This window comes from Musca autumnalis, unplaced genomic scaffold, assembly GCF_047663935.1.
Source record: "Musca autumnalis isolate F117 unplaced genomic scaffold, ASM4766393v1 scaffold_1, whole genome shotgun sequence".
Taxonomy (NCBI): domain Eukaryota; kingdom Metazoa; phylum Arthropoda; class Insecta; order Diptera; family Muscidae; genus Musca; species Musca autumnalis.
This window is the reverse complement of record NW_027411644.1, coordinates 68,305,356-68,324,352: the sequence shown is the minus strand read 5'-3', so window position 1 is coordinate 68,324,352 and position 18,997 is coordinate 68,305,356.

Below are 18,997 nucleotides of genomic sequence, written 5' to 3'. Positions count from 1 at the left end.
AAACGCCGAGTTTGTGCGTGAATATGAATAAAAATGTTGTTCCGTGTTCGTGTATGTTCGTGCCTAATTTGTTAGGAACGCGCCCATATCTACATAACGTTGCTTTCTTTAGTTGCCCACTTTTAACTCAAAGCAAATACTTAACATCTTAAAGACGTCGGTCGTGCCGGACTATATGATACCCTACACCACTGTTTGGTGAATCAAATACCTCAAATCGGCCGAAAATATATATATGGGAACTATATCCAAATCTGAACCGATTTCGATATAATTTGGTTTATCTATAGACCTATTCCAAAATATTCCAAATTTCATCAAAATTGGACGGATATAGCGTGTTTGATGCATCAAATACCTCAAATCGGCAGAAAATATATGTGGATTAGGCCGGGGCGATTTTTGTGGAAGGAAAAAAACCTTAATAGACCCTTCACGTTTCTGATTCCTGGGATTAAACTGAGCAAAAAAGTCTACTGGACCATACGTCTTCGATGAAAATCGAGCCTCCCGATTTTGACTTTAATTTTTTTTCTACGTTTTTTTCTGACATCTTGGCATATAACATACGGACATATCATCTTTCTCACAACGGATTTATATTGATCCTTCTTCCTCTTAAAGGGGCGAATAATATCTTTGGAACAAGTTATTATTTTTTTAAATCGGTTAACAAATGGCTAAGTTATAGTGGTTTATGTCTGAAACCCCCCCACAAAAAACCTATAACTGAATTTCTCATAATTTTCAAAAATATTATGTTTATTTTTTTTTTTTCAATATTTATTTTGAAAATTGTGAGAAATAACTTAGCCATTTGTTAACCGATCTGAACCGATTTTCACCAAAAACAATAGCGCTCTTCCGACGGCTAAAAAAATGATCTTCCCCAATTTTCAGGCAAATCGGACAATAAATGCGACCTGTACGTTGCGAGCGGACGGACGGAATCGACTCAAAAAGTGATTCTATGCATATCCCTTGAAGGAACCGTGGGCCTATCTCTTTTCCTTATGCATGTTACATACAAATGCACTAACACATAATACCCCTTACTACAGAATGGTGTAAGGTATAAAAAACAAGAATTCCATTTGGCTCTCATCTTAACTTAAATTGGTATTCATTAAAATTTATTACTTTCAAATAATAATGTTGTAGTATTAGTTGTTGTTGTTGCTGTTCATTTAATGAAATGTCTTGGCAAAAACTATCGTTGTGAAATGATTACCAAAAACTTATTAACGGCTAGGTTTTGTAAGATGAAATGAATGTACAAAGTGTAAATTGAAGGAAATATGTAGCATAGGTTAGGAATCGGTATAAGGCCACAATAATAGTACCTAAACTAAGAGCACATTAAAACCAACGGGAAGAAGTAAACTGCAATGTGTAAACGTAAAATAAAATCCAATGGATTTCAGATGAGCTTCTTATTTGATGTATACCAAATGTAATTTACACTTAAAATCCACAAAATTTAGCAAATATAATATTGTATTATCAGTTGAAAAAAAAAACCAATCTGAGATAGCAGTTAGTCGTGTCGCCAGAGTACCTTGTAATTGCCAGATTTACGTAGTAAATTTAGATCTAAATTTAAAATAAATCCAGTGTGGGACTATTTTATTGTATTTAAAAGAAATCTGGCAAAATGTGACCGCGTTATACAAAAAAAAAATCATCATAAATGAGGTAAACTAGCAAAAAGCTATAATATAAACAATCTCATGATATGTTTTGTGCTTTTTAAATGGTTTTATTTAGCTCACCCCGTTTGTTTTATTTATTACACTGGTCAACAGGACTTTTGTTTCAACCGAAGTTGCAGTTGTTTCTAGATGAAATCGGCGAGTTATTTTCAAATCCGGTCCCGGTTTTTCTCCATCAGCTCTTGTTTTTGAGATATAGATCAAAATCGGGTTTTACGTGTTTTACCCAGACTTTCGTTATTTTCGGATACAAACAAATATTTTTTGTGGGTTTTTCGACATTAATATATTAAGGAGATGTTGTACGCTCGATACAAATCGTTTTTGAAATAGTTATGGTGAGTATATATCAAAAAAATCTAGAAAATATACGACGGACCTTGTAAAAATTGCATATTCTGAGTACTTTAAGCTGTAATTACGTCATCGGGGGAAGTCATAGGATCTTCATATGGTACTCCGGATATGCTTAGGGCGTCTACAATATAATCCAGTATTCAAATGTATAATATAAAGTTCATAGCCCCCATGATTCGGCCATAACCTAAAAATCGCCATGAAGACTGCTAAAAGGAAATAACTTACCAGTGATATCATTACCACATAAGCCATTTACTTTTCAATGGCAGTCTTCATGATGATTTTTAGGTTATGGCCGAATCATGGGCGCTATGAACTTTATATTATATATTTGAATACTGGACTATATAGTAGACACCCTAAGCATATCCGCATTACCATATGAAGATCCTATGACTTCCCCCGATGACGTAATTACAGCTTAAAATACACAAAATAAGCAATTTTTACAAGGTCCGTCGTATATTTTCTATATTTTTTGATATATACTCACCATAACTATTTCAAAAACGATTTGTATCGAGCGTACAACATCTCCTTAATATATTAATGTCGAAAAACCCACAAAAAAATATTTGTTAGTATCCGAAAATAACGAAAGTCTGGGTTAAACTCGTAAAAACAGATTTTGAGCTATATCTCAAAAACAAGAGCTGATGGAGAAAAACCGGGACTGGATTTGAATATAACTCGCCGATTTCATCTAGAAACAGCTGCAAATTCGTCTGAAACATTCAACTTTTTCAATTTTGTTGAGCAGTGTTATTTATTCTTGGGTCAAATTTAGTAATTCAAATTTCACCCTCTTCCTGTCAACCGATTAATCTGAAATTTTGTATACACTTTGGATTTTGGTGACAATACAATTATGTTTATTCATTATCATTATAGATTCAAGATGGCCGCCGCTACAAAATGGCGGATAACGTAGGTTTTATCAATCCCATCAATATGGGTATCAAATGAAAGGGCTCAACAAGCAGAATACAATATACTATAAAAAATTGAAATCCAAGATGGCGGCCGCTACAAAAATGGCGTATAACGTAGGTTTTATCAATCCCATCAATATGGGTATCAAATGAAAGGGCTCAACAAGCAGAATACAATATACTATAAAAAATTGAAATCCAAGATGGCGGCCGCTACAAAATGGCGGATAACGTAGGTTTTATCAATCCCATCAATATGGGTATCAAATGAAAGTGCTCAACCAGTAGAATACAATGTACTATACAAAATTAAAATCCAAGATGGCGGCCTCTACAAAATGGCGGATAACTTAGGTTTTATCAATCCCATCAACATGGGTATCAAATGAAAAGTCTCAACAAGTAGAATACAATTTACTATGCTAAATTGAAATCTAAGATGGCCGCCGCTACCAAATGGCTGATAACAATTTTTTATCAATCCCACCAATATGGGTATCAAATCAACGGGCTTGACAAGAAGAATACAGTGCACTATACAACCTCAATATTTAAGATGGGCGCAGCCACTTAATGGCGTATAATTAAGATTTAAATTTAGAAATTGAATCTGTAATTTAGCTATCTGATTAATCCAGCCTGAATCCACCACCCAAGTCAAGATTTTTTATCGTGTTGAGGACTGTGTGGCGTTAGGGTGGCTAAAAATTATACGTCGTTAGCGGTACACCATCCAGGTTAAGGTGAAAGGTTAAAACGCGCCGAGAACTGTATGACATTAGGGTGGATAAAAATGATATGTCGTTAGCGTTTCCCCTCAAGACTCAGGCGCATCTTGTTGTACATAGCCTTGCCCCTTTATTGGACCTCTGGGGGATCGACTGTTTAAATGTCCATTACTCGTGGGAACAAAATGGTAAAAAAATATAAAAAATACAAACACAAATAAAACAGAAACTGCAACACAACGTAAACGAAGGCTTCAAAAAGCGAAAGAAAAGTATAAAGCAAAACGAGCTAAAGAAAGTGAAGGTGATAGAAATAGTCGATTACAGAAACGACGGGAACAATTAGCGTCAAAAACACCTGAGCAATATGAGGCCAGGTTAAAAAAGCAACGTCAGCGATATACACAAATGACGGCGTCAGAATCGCCTGAAGAATATGAAGCCAGGTTAACAAAGCAACGGGAGCGATACACTATCATGGGCTTCTACAATACATAAAATGCAGGGCAGCGCTGTGGATCACGCAATCGTATACTTAGGTGCGAAACTATTTGAAGAAGGTCAAGCCTACGTGGCTCTTAGTAGAGTAAGATCTTTGCAGGGACTACGTATATAGGAGTTGGACTGCAATAAACTAACGGGCAAGAAACCTTGCAATAATGAAGCACTAAATGAATTAAACAGAATGCGAAATAAAAACTAAAAACTAGAAAATAAAAATAGTTAAAAAAACTTTTTAAGTTAAACGGTTTAATGTTAAACATACATTGCAATGTTTAAGATAAATGTACTAAAAACCAAAAAATAATAAAATAGATACAGTCGTGGGAATTATAAACATATGCATAGACTAGACTAAAATAAAACCGTGGGGCACGTCAATTGTCTACAAATTATCGACGTTAGGCAGTTGGCTCGCAGACGGTGAGGAAATGTCTTACTATTTTCTTGCTCATGGAAATTCCAATGGTTATACACTCCATGTAAATAAAAGAGATGTTGCAACTAGTTTATCGATGGACATTCACACTGCTGGCTGGCGAGGAATCGTTTCACTGCTCGTAGTTTGTCTTTAATCGACAAAGTACTACTCGCTCACCACTATGAAACCCTAAAACTCGCTTATAATCGAGCTTGCTAGCTTGTTTCCACATTCTAGCCCTACTTATCACACGTCCATCGTTGTCGGTTGAACAACTGCCTAATTATAGTGTAACATTACAAAACAAACATTTTAATCAACGATTGTAGACAATTGACGTGCCCCACGGTTTTATTTTAGTCTAGTCTATGCATATGTTTGTAATTCCCACGACTGTATCTATTTTATTATTTTTTGGTTTTTAGTACATTTATCTTAAACATTGCAATGTATGTTTAACATAAAACCGTTTAACTTAAAAAGTTTTCTTTACCTATTTATACCCTATACCACAATGTGGAAAAGGGTATTATAAGTTTGTTTTGGTAAAAATTCATGTAACACCGCGAAATATTCGTCGGAGACCCCTAATGTGGTATACCAATCTTCATATCTCGACGAGATAAAGCGATTTTGAGATGTGTGTCTGTCCGTCCGTCCGTCCGTCCGTCTGTCCATTATAAATTGTAAACACGCTCCAGGCCGCAATTATGGACCTATCGTCACGAAATTTTGTATGGAGGTCGGGTTCAGATCAGAATAGATCCCTATTCTTATTGGTGATGATCGAGAAATATTAAGCGGGTGAAATGGACCAAAAACAAAATTTTTATCCGATTTTGTAGCGGCTCTGTATGTCGCAATTATAGTCCGATCGCCTCGAAATTTTAAATAAAGTAAGATTATATGACAAAGAAGAAGCTTGCAATTTGAGATGGTGATCGGATGATGTTTAGAGGGTTAAATGAACCACAACTTTTGTGTGAAAATTGTGAAAATTTTTGATATACCGTTAATATCTTTATTCCTGGACTACACGTTCCGCCCACATAAATAATATTTGGAAGGACAACTCTTGCCCTTTCAATTAATGCCAATTATGTTGATTTATGTGGTCAGATAACAGAGTTACAGCCTAATATATCGAGTGTTTTGCTTGTTATGTAATCAAAAGCATACTAGAGGTCGCAATTATAGATCAATAGTCACGAAATTTTGCACGAGGTAGGGGTTTAGGTCAAAGAAGATGCCTACAATTTTTGATGATGATCTGATATTATTTAGCGGGTGCAATGGACCATTACTTTTGTATGCTAAATAAAAACATTTTATTTTTGGTCCATATTTGAATCCCTGGGGGCCATATACCGGCATAGTCGCCTATATATGAAAAATTAACTACCGATCTTTCCTCTGATGAAAATTTGCAAAAATATGTGTGCTTGGTAACGGACCTACTAGCTAAGACATAATGAGTTTTGTGAAGAGAACCACATCTTCCTCCCATGCTACAAATGTTCTCTATCATGACAGACAAATTCCCAGTTCTTACAAATTGCGTGGAACCCTATCTATTACCTGTCCAATTGTCCAAAATTTAAAGCTGTAGCAGAAATTGCTAAACAACGCCAATTTTCAAATTTAAGAATATTTCTTGAAATGTACTGTATATAATTGTTCCACAAACATCCCAGTAGGGACAAGGGAGCCTTCTCTCATATCAATGAGAGCACCCCGATTAATATCAGCTCAATGATATGTAGACAGCGGAATTTTATGCAACACCTATTTTTGTAAAATTTGCATATTTTTGGCTTCTAATTGAATTCCAATCGAAATATATCACATATGCAAAAATATGCGAAATGTATAAATTATGCATGTGCAAATATTATTCTTGCATATGGAAAATTTCTGTATGCTACATTTATTTCAATAATTTCTTCTAAAATGTTTATGTGTACATTTTTCTGTTTGAAATTCACTTCAGACAAGTCAATAAAATAGAGAAATCTGTAACCTGAGCCACAATCGAAAATGGGGAGCTTTCGTTGTATGGGAGCTATATGAACGCCTAGACCTATACTGACAAATTTCAGATGGCAAGTTTAATACCCCCATGAAGACTTAATACCAAGTTTTAGCCAATTCAGAGGGATATTGAGACCATAACCTTCAAAGTACAGAAAATCGGTAGGTTCTGGTTATGGGAGCTATATGAAGACGTGGACATATAACGACAAATTTGAGGTGGAAAGTTTTTTTTACCTCCAACGAAGACTGAATACAAAATGTCAGCCATTTCAGTTTGATATTGAGGCCACAACCTTCACAATACCGGGTATCGGGAGGTACGGTTCTATGGGAGCTATATGAAGACCCGGACCTATACCGATAAATTTCAGGTCGAAATTTGTGATGAACGAATACTTAATACAAACTTTCAGCCAATTCGATGGGATATTTAGGGCACAAAGTCTTACATATGGTTTAGCAAATATGTCAAAATATGCAAAAAATTAGGTCCAGACTAAATGTCCGTTCTAAAATTACTTATTGTTGCCACCATGGTACAATTATTTGCACACCCGCCTTGCACGCTGAAGGTCGGGCGTTCGATTTCCGGCCAGCAAACATCAAATTTTCAACGATGGCAAAATACCCCTCAGTAAAGTTGGCGACATTTTCTGAGTATTTCAACAATGTACAACTTCTCTACAGGTGGCGTTTTAAGACATGCCTTTCGGACTCGGCGATAAACAGTAGGCCCCATACTATTGCTGTAATATGAATCGTGGTGCACGCCCTGTCCCTTCTGTCATGTTTGTGGAACAATTATCATATTGTCATTTAAACTTAATGTGATAAGGATGCAGACTCCAAAAATTTATTTCTTAAAATGAGCTTATTTGTCCAAAAGAAACTTTGATTTGCTGAAAGCTAACTCGCAGGGTAGTGGTGTAGGGTATCGTATGGTCGGCCCTGTCCGACTATAGCCTTTGCTTACTTGTTTTATTTATACAAAACTTTCAACACATCGAAAAAATATTTAAATTACTCCCCACTGTCCTTGTTTTAAATCCACTCTCTAACATCTTTTATATCGTTCTCTCCTTTCCAATTCAAATTCCCATTATATTGCCGAAAAACTACCTTCATCTTTTACGAAACATTTGCGTTTAGTCTTGGCCTTATTTGAAAGTGAATACCTTTAACAATTGCTCTTTAGACATCCTCCCCGCCACCCATTTTCTTACTTTATAGCGGCCATATCACTTTCCGAAATGAATTAGAAAAGAAACCCCAACGAAATTGGAAACTTTTTCACTTACAAAAGTTATTTTCGAGTTCGTTTTCGGTTATTTTGGACTGATTTTTTGCTGCTTTTATTACTCGCTTTGGGCTTCTTTCACACTGCTTTCATGGCTAAAGTAGTTTTATGCTCGCTTACTACTTCTCTTGGTGCTGCTTGCTTGTTGGTCTGATCGGCCTCAAAACATACATCTTTGAAATGTAATCATCGTTAAAGGAAACATTCGTATAATCATAAATTGCCTAGGTTTTTATTATGGGATGGGAAATTTTGAGATTGTGGGGAAGTTAGGAGATACATAACTGTTCTCTTTACGCTACAACATAAATATTTGCAACTGTAGCTAACCATGGTAGTGTGGATTTAAACTCACAAAAGTTCATAAAGGTTGTTTTTTTTTCTTTTCTTGCTTTATATAGAGGTTATAAACCACCATTACCCAAATAAATACAAAGAACGAATCTGGTGCAAATTTGAAAATTTCCATGGAATGAAAATTGAAAAAGAAAAGGAGAAGAGTGTAAGGATTAACTATTTTACAAGGAGATTTCAACAGGAGAATGTATGATGCACTTTTTACCAATAAGGGGTTTGGTAATGCGAAGTGGAAAGTTTACAGAATTTGGTACAACAGACAAGAATAATAAGAGTTAAATCAATGAGGTAAATTGTAAAACCTAATTTACACTGGTACCTAAACAAAATGTTTTGGACAAATAAGAAATTTAAGGGGTTGTGGCCACTTATTGAGCACCAGTTTTCATCATTTCATGATTTTTTTTTTTTTTTGTTTCAGCTGAAAGGTCACAACTTGAGCTACTTTTAGTCGAAAAATATAGCACAGCGTTCTGACAAACGCCCGCCAACGAAGCACTGTTTTTACTAAAGCAGTTTGCGGTAACCACTGTAACTCAAAAACGAATAAATCGATCAGCATATTTTTTGTGGGATCATTAACAGCGTGTTTTTGTAAAATGTTTTTGCCCATTCGTTCGTCGATTTCATGAACGAAGACACAATTTGGTTTTCATAGCGGTTGACGTTTGTATTCGTGTGACAAACAAATGAAAGCTTTTTATTTTCGTAATTTTTTTTGGTTTTCGTAACAAAATCAGACGAACGAATACGTCAAAAATAAACGAATGGAAAAGACCCATCGTTTTGAATGAAAATTAAATAATTTGAGTAATAAATGGCACAAAACACACGCAAACTGGAAGGGAATTCAATTTTATTTATTTTCATAGAAGCACACGCGTATATGTACATCCGTTTCTTCATATTATCACAATTATTTTTGGACAAATTTGATTACATTTTTTTCTTATTTTTTGTTGGTCATCTGTTTATCGGGGTTGCCATCAAGTAGCAAATTTTACGTGCAGATGCCTGTGCAAAATTCACAAAATAAGTATCATGGAAACCCTGAAATATAAAAGCTTTTATGAAATAGACGAAAGCTTTTAGATAAAAACGAATGGTTCGTAAAATTTTACAAGAACCAAATTTTGAACGTATACGTTTTAGTACGAACGGTTCGTGTGACAGGCAAGCATTTTTACAAAAACACCCTGTAAGCACCTAATAAGCGAAACGGAAAATTAAAAAAAGTAAGCAAATGCTATAGTCGGACGGGGCCGACCATGTGATACCCTGCAGCATTACCCCTACGAATTAGCTTTCAACAAATCAAAATTCCTTTATGGAACAAATTCTTTTCTCTTATATTAATGAGTGCACCACGATTCATATTGGTTCTATGATATGGGACCTACAGTTTATCGCCGAGTACGAACGCCGTGTCCTAAGATACCACGTGTAGAGACGCTTTACATGGCTGAAATACTCAGAAAATGTCGCCAACTTTACTGAGGGGTTCAAAAATTGATGTTGCCTGGCATGGGCGTAGCCAGCTATGGGCAGGGGGGGCAGCTGTCCCCCCCCCTAGAGCCTTCGAAAAACTTTTGGAAAATTATAATGTGTGAAAAAAATTGCAGGTGTTCTGATGGAGGGTATATTAAGTTTGTTTTTCCGTTTGTAACGCATTGAAATACTCATTTGCGACCCTATAAAGTACATATATTCTTGATCAGGGTAAAATTCTGAGTCGATCTGTGTATTTTGCCGTTTTTAGCTACATTTTCAGACCGAGTTAGCTATAATTTGACATTTAGGGCTCTTAAGTGTCAATAAACTTATATAGCAAAACTTGTGGACATAGGTCCACGTTTTGGTATAGCCCCCTTATAACGGTACCCCCGGATTTACGGTATTTTGAAGTTTGTAGCTACATTTTCAGACCAATTTAGCTATAATTTGACATTTAGGGTTCTTAAGTGACAATAAACTTATATAACAAAAGTTGTGGACATAGGTCCACGTTTTGGTATAGCCCCCTTATAACGGTCCCCCCCCCCATTTACGATATTTTGACGTTTTTAGCAACATTTTAAGACCGATTTAGCTATAATTTGACATTTAGGGCTCTTAAGTGTCAATAAACTTATATAAAAAACTTGTGGACATAGGTCCACGTTTTGGTATAGCCCCCTATAACGGTACCCCCGATGTACGGTATTTTGACGTTTTTAGCTACATTTTCAGACAGATTTAGCTATAAATTTACATTTAGGGTTCTTAAGAGTCAATAAAGTTATATAACAAAACTAGTGGACGTATGTCCATGTTTTGGAATTGCCCCCATATAACGTATATAATTTGATATTTAGGGTTCTAAGTGACCAAAAAACTTTTATTCGAAAAAATTATGAACATAGGTACATGTTTTGGTATAGCCCCATATAACGGTACCTCCCGATTTTCGGTATTTTGAGATTTTTACCTACAAGTTTTAACCGAATTAGCTGTAATTTGAACATTTGACATTTGAAGTTCTCTTCTTGTCTGAAATTTTGGGAAAATGCGTATATTGTTTGCAGGCAGGTCAAGTTCGATGATGGGCTATATCGGTCCACGTTTTGGTATAGCCCCCATATAACGGTACCCCCCGATTTACGGTATTTTGCCGTTTTTAGCTACATTTTCAGACCGATTTAGCTATAATTTGACATTTAGTGTTCTTAAGTGTCAATAAATTTATATAACAAAAGTTGTGGACATACGTCCACGTTTTGGTATAGCCCCCATATAACGGTACCCCCGATTTACGGCATTTTGAAGTTTTTAGCTACATTTTCAGACCGATTTAGCTATAAATTGACATTTAGGGTTCTTAAATGTCAATAAACTTATATAACTAGTGGACATAGGTCCATGTTTTGGAATAGCCCCCATCCCATTTAAGTCACATTTCTAGACCGAATTAGATATAATTTGATATTTAGGGTTCTTAGTGACCAAAAAACTTATATTCGAAAAAATTATAAACATAGGTCCATGTTTACAAGTTTTAACCCAATTATCTGTAATTTGAACATTTGACATTTGAAATTCTTAGTGGTCACCACACCTCTCCACCAAAAATTGTCAAGAAAGGTAGATGTATTGATAAAGCCCCAATATAAAAGTACCTCCCGATTTTCAGTAATTTGATAATTTTAGCTACAATATTAAACCGAACTAGCAGTAATTTGACATTTGAAGTTCTTAGTGGTCACAACACCTCTCCATCAAAAATTGTCAACATAGGTCCATGTTCGGATATAGCTCCCATATAACGGTACCTCCCAATTTTCTGTAAATTGAGCTAACTGTAAATTGACGTTTGAAGGTTGTAGTGGTCACCACACATCTGCATCAACGATTTTCAACATAGCCCCAATATTTTACTTAAAATTTTTAACCGAACGTAGGTCCATGTTTTGGTATAGCCCCAAAACAAACCTACCGATTTTCCGTACCCTAGCTTTATTTTTGGACGAACTTTCCGTAATTTGAAATTTAAAAGCCAACAAAAATTGTGGAACAAAAATTTTTCATTTAAGTTCATATTTTCGTATAGCCCACATACCTCCGAACTAGCTGTGAATGACATTTGAAGTTCCCACGTTATGTACCGATTTTAGGTATTTTGAGTATTCTAGCTACAATTTTTAACCGAATTAGGAGTTATTTGACATTAAAGGCTCCTATCAAAAACTGTCAAAATAGGTCCATGTTTTATTATAACCCCTATATAACGGTACCTCCCAATTTCTAGCCCACCAAAAATTGTCATCATATGTACATAGTTAGATACAGGCACCATAAAAAGGGCCTCCCGAATGAAGCATTTTATGTACATTATCTGACATTTTAACGTACCCACTTAAAGTTGGGGACAAGAATGAAAACTAATTATTCCATTTTAGTTCAGAATATTGGTGGAGGGTATGAAAAGTTCGGCCCGGCCGAACTTAACGCTTTTTTACTTGTTTCTGTTTAAATTTCTCTTCAGACAATGTATAACCACAGCTACGACCTTCAAAATACCGAAAATCGTATCGTTCTATGGGAGCTATATAAAGACGTGGACCTATTCCGACAAATTTCAGGTCTAAGGTGTTATACTCTCAATGAAGACTAAATACCAAATTTCAGTAATTTCGGTGGGATAATGAGGCCTCAACCTTCAAAATAGAGAAAATCGGAAGGTTCAGTTCTATGGGGGCTATATGAAGACGTGGACCTATATCGACAAATTTCAGGTTGAAAGCTTTACACCTCCACGAATGGTAAAACAATAAAAGGTAACAGCAATACCCAGCTGACTAAACTGGGGTGTAATGTTAGTGTCAAATTCCAAACGAAATCTAATATATAAAAGGCAATGTGTGTATGTTAGTATGTTTGTTTGTTTGTATGTTTGTATGTTCCGAATAGACTCAAAAACGGCTGAATAGATTTTCTTGAAAATTTCAGATAATGTACTGGGAACACCGGCGGTGAAAATAGGCTATATATTTTTTTGAATGGTCGTCGGGGAAGTGAAATATCGCGGTCATCCCAAATTATTCAAAAATGTATTATTTCAGATAATATACCTAATTTTAGAAGGCGTGACTACAAAACCGCTAAAACACTGGCTTCAATATGTGGGATAACGCGGTCAACGCCATATTTTGGAATACAGTAAAATCCCGATGACTTGAGATGTCACTATATAGAAATTCCGAAAAATCGATTGGGAAATCTTATGAAATTTTGTATGTGGAGTTTTAGGTCTGAGAATAGGTCGTAATCTATTTTTTTATCCCGGTAAGTGTAGTGACCGGTGGTCCTCCCCACAATTTTTTTAAGAAAACCGCGAAATTCAAGATACTTTTTAATATATTGTTTACAAATTGTTTGCAATGCTATGGTAATTACAGTCTTGACCCTGAATGGTCGTCGCGGAAGTGAAAATCGCGGTCATCCCAAAATTTTCAAAAATGTATTATTTCAATTAATTAGAACTGTTGTAAGCTGTTTTTATACGGCTAGGAGTAGTGACCGCTGGTCCTCCCCCACAATATTTTTAAGAAAATCTGAAATCTTTGATATTTTTGAACGGATTGTTTACAGATTGTTTTCCCTGAATGATTTCAATTAATATACATAATTTTAGTAAGCGTGACACAAAAAGATATAAACACTAGCTTGAACAAGTGGGATAGCGCGGTCGTGAGCAATTTTAATACGGCTAAGTGTAGTGACCGGAGGTTCTCCTTCAAATTTTTTTTTTTAAATCTGAAGTCCATGATATTTTTGAACGTATTGTTTACAGATTGTTTGCAATACTACTGTAATTACTGTCTTGACCCTGAATGGTCTTCGCGGAAATGAAATATCGCGAAAAGTGGAATATCGCGGTCATCACAAAATTTGCAAACATTTATTATTTCAGATAATATACATAATTTTGTAAGCGTGCCTAAAAAACGCCATAAACGCTGAACACTAAACAACAAGTGGGACAGCGCGATCAACTCCACATTTTGGAATACAGTAAAATCCGGATAACTTGAGATGTCACAAGATCGAAATTCCAGAAAGATCCATTGGAAATCAGACAAAGTTATTGATATGCAATACAATATCATCATTGGAATTAGAATACCCCGATCGTGTTCGATTTTTGAAAATATTATAATTACGGATAAAATCTCAAAATGTGGGAAGTGAAACTTCATGAGCATTGATTTCAGTCCTTGGAATAGCTAGGTAAAGATACATTTTTTAAATACAGCAAAATCTCGATAATAACAACTACAATTTATAGAAGTAATTTCTTTATGAATTATATAAATGTTGCCATACATATCCCGAAGGAACATATATTTCGCTGAGGGGTATTTTACCACTATTGCATATAGAGCGCGAAGAAAAAAAGCGTTACGTTCGATCGGCCTGAATGAGGTTAAATCCACCAAAAATAGCAAAAATCAGGCGGCACCGTTCTATAGGAGCTATATCAAAACGAGGACGTATACTGAACAGTGGCTATATCTCTGAACTATCGAAAATCGGGAGGTACTGTTTTATGGGAGCTATATCAAAACGTGAACCTATTACTGTTACATACCGAGCGCAAATAAAAAGGCGTGTCTTTCGGTCGATACGAATATTTATGCTCTCCTCTTTAAAATATATTAAAACCAGATTTCAGCCATTTCGGTGTGATAATGATGTTAAATCCTCAAAAATAGCGAAAATCAGCCGGTACCGTTCTATGGGAGCTATATCAAAACGTGGACCTATACCAACAATTCTTTGCAGTAATAATTACGACCCCAACCGAGACCAACAATCCAATATATAGCAATGTTAATTGACGTGCACCGACCATTATATGTGGGTCACAAAGTGCTTTAAACTGTCGATTTATGGTGAAGGTTATAATAAAAGAGATTTTATATCTTAAATTTGGGGGATACCATTTATGTCAAAACATTGATTAATATTATGAAGTTTCTAGAGGGATGCCTAATTATGGGTGTATCAATACTGGATAGATAACTAAAGTTTACACGGAGAACCCAAACAACGGGCCTGCAACGCGGACCGGGTCAGCTAGTTTTATATATATATAGATTTTAAGACTCCTCGGACATAGAAGATCCTCGTTCTTCTAATAGAAGATACCTTGGACCTCTAAAAGTAATCCCGTTGGTCTTTCATAAGAAGAACCTCGACAATCTCTTATAATACATTTCGTTTTTCTAATCTAAGACTCCTTGATCTTATCATAGAAGATGGAAGATGCTTCGTTCTTATTAACGTTATACAGTGACAACTGATACCGCACCTTTTCCCGATTATTTACACTATTTGAGTTTTAAATTATATTTTTTGTCATCATTATTCGCTAGTCCTTGAAATACAATTTTCATTTTTCTGTCTACTTCTACCCTATAAGAAATGGAAATCAGACAAAGTTGATATACAATACAATACAATATCATCATTGGAATCAGAATACCGCGATCGTGTTCGATTTTTTGAAAATATTATAATTACGGATAAAATCTCAAAATGTGGGAAGTGAAACTTCATGAGAAGACCCAAGAGATGCAGATCGACACCTACCACCTTTTTGTCGATTATAAAGCAGCCTTCGACAGTCCGCTGCACTCAAAGGTATTCCAAGCCATGTCTGAATTTGGTATTCCCGCAAAGCTCATCCGGCTTTGTAAAATGACTTTAACTGACACGAGGTCCTCAGTTAAAATAGGAAAGAACCTCTCCGAAGAGTTTGGTACCAAAAGAGGTTTCAGACAAGGAGACAGCCTTTCGTGTGACCTCTTCAACATCCTGCTAGAAAAGGTTATACGAGAGGCAAACGTCAAAAGAAGTGGCACAATCTACACCAATAGTCACATGTTACTTGCTTATGCTGATGATATAGACATCATGGGTCGATCAGTAAAAGAAGTAACTGATACCTTTATAAAGGTCGAAGGAGAATCTGCTAAAGTGGGTCTGGCGGTAAACGGTGAGAAGACCAAGTTGATGGTGTCGACGCGCAATGCGTCCATTGAGCTCGGACCGACTGTGGAAGTTGGTTCCTATAATATTGAGGTAGTAAAAGACTTCGTCTACCTCGGCACCTCCGTCAACACAACAAACGACATCAGTTGTGAAATAAAAAGAAGAATTGTATTGGCCAACAGATGCTACTTTGGATTAAGTAAGCAGTTTAAAAACAAAGCCACATCTCGTCAAACAAAAATAACGCTCTACAAAACACTGATACTACCCGTGCTGATGTATGGCTCCGAAGCCTGGGTACTTGCGCAAGCAGACATGGCAGTGCTTGGTGTGTTTGAGAGAAAAATTCTTCGAAAGATCTACGGACCAATCTGCGTTGACGGTGAATATCGACGTCGCATGAACCACGAGCTGTATCTGCTATACAACGACATCAATATTGTTAAACGTATCGAGATGCAGCGATTGCGTTGGCTAGGCCATATCATAAGAATGAGCGATGATGAACCCGCTAAAAAGGCGTATGAATACATGCCACATGGCGGTGCACGCAGAATTGGCAGGCCAAGGAATAGATGGCGCAAACAAGTGGATGATGAGATGAAATGGCGCGGTATTCCAGAGTGCAAAGCAACAAATAGAGAGGAATGGAGATCTCTTCTTAGTTCGGCCTATAGAACAAATGTTCTGTAATGGGCCAGCTAAGTAAGTAAGTAAGAAACTTCATGAGCATTGATTTCAGTCCTTGGAATAGCTAGGTAAAGATACATTTTTTAAATACAGCAAAATCTCGATAATAACAACTACAATTTATAGAAGTAATTTCTTTATGAATTATATAAATGTTGCCATACATATCCCGAAGGAACATACATTTCGCTGAGGGGTATTTTACCACTGTTGCATATAGAGCGTGAAGAAAAAAGCGTTACGTTCGATCGGCCTGAATGAGGTTAAATCCACCAAAAATAGCGAAAATCAGGCGCCACCGTTCTGTGGGAGCTATATCAAAACGAGGACGTATACTGAACAGTGGCTATATCTCTGAACTATCGAAAATCGGGAGGTACTGTTTTATGGGAGCTATATCAAAACGTGAACCTATTACTGTTACATACCGAGCGCAAATAAAAAGGCGTGTCTTTCGGTCGATACGAATATTTATGCTCTCCTCTTTAAAATATATTAAAACCAGATTTCAGCCATTTCGGTGTGATAATGATGTTAAATCCTCAAAAATAGCGAAAATCAGCCGGTACCGTTCTATGGGAGCTATATCAAAACGTGGACCTATACCAACAATTCTTTGCAGCAATAATTACGACCCCAACCGAGACCAACAATCCAATATATAGCAATGTTAATTGACGTGCACCGACCATTATATGTGGGTCACAAAGTGCTTTAAACTGTCGATTTATGGTGAAGGGTATAATAAAAGAGATTTTATATCTTAAATTTGGGGGATATCATTATATGGAATTTATGTCAAAACATTGATTTATATGATGAAGTTTCTAGAGGGATGTCTAATTATGGGTGTATCAATACTGGATAGATAACTAAAGTTTACACGGAGAACCCAAACAACGGGCCAGCAACGCGGACCGGGTTAGCTAGTTTTATATATTTATTTCTATGTTCGATGTATATTAGGGATATATATTTTTTGACGAAAAAATATATTCATCAGAAACTATATCAATGACATGTAATCTCCTCCATGTCCAAGCGACGTGCCGCACACTAAAACACCGCTTATAGAGGCGGTACAATATTTGTTAATATGGTGTGATATTTTGATAAGTTTGAAAAAAGTAAAGCCCTAATAAACAAGATATTTCAAAAACAAAAGATTAAAACAGCTTGTCCTTTTTTAATGAATTTCCAGCGACCTCAAACCTATTTGCAAGAATTCTACTTCTTGTGAGAAATTATACATTTAGTGGAGTGATATGGAAACAGTCAAACTGAAAATCTAACGAGCATTCATTCATGTTTTCCAAAATATTCAATCAAATGTGAAAAAATATTAGTTTCTTAAATTCCAATAATTTATAGACATTTCCTTATTTTGCTTACATTTACCGATTACACTAACATTACAAACAAAAACAAATTTCTATGTGGTTGTTGTTGAGTTGTATTTGTTGTAGTATTTACTTTACCTTGTTTCTTCTACCATGATTTGTAGTGTTCAATAAATTGGAGGAGTGTCAGTGTAACTGGGAATATTTGTATTCCAAAAAGGTACCTGATATTCAAAGAAAATTTAATGATGTAGCAGAAGGGGCTTAACAACGTCAATTTTCCATATTTAATAGAAATGTATGATATATAATTGTTGCACAAACATTTCCTGCCCAGGCAACAAGGGATCAAATTAAGGGGGGGGGCAACTTCTTTATTTTTGTGATGATTATAGTTTTTACTTACCTAATGAAAAACAAGTAAAAACGTACACCATGAAATATTCTGAACTAATATGGAATATTTAGTTTTCTTTCCGTTACGGAAGTAACATTGCCCAGAATTTTAGGTGAATTTTCTGCGTAAACCAATTACCTATCACCTAACCAAATCCGGTCAGCTAAAATTTTGTACAATACTTGAAATTGGGCGGTATCGTTGTTTAAGGGATATACCAAAACGTGGACCTATGTCCATAACTATTGTCGGCGAAGTCTTTTCGTCACTACAAACCCTTAATGCTGAATTGCACCCAATTTAAACAGAAAATTTAAATAAAATGTAAGAAAGTCAGTCAGATGTGCTGACGGAGGGTATATCTCCTCTTTTCCCTATAACCTCTGAAAAAGAATCTAAATTAATAATTATGTCATATACAAAATATATTGATCGCGAGTTTGTTTCAAAATATGTGGAATCTGTACCGTTGAACTATACTAAATCATTGACATAAAGTCTAAAAATTTTTACTAAGTAATGTTCTGATTCACGAAGAACACGAAATACTAAATTAAGATGAACTAAATATATTGAGAGTTATCTTGTATACTACCTAATATAGAATGTCTCCGCAGGGTTTTTTCGTGCTTTTTGGCCATTATCTCAAGAAGTATGGACTTAATCCAGAAAAAAAATTTACCATTTTAAAAGGG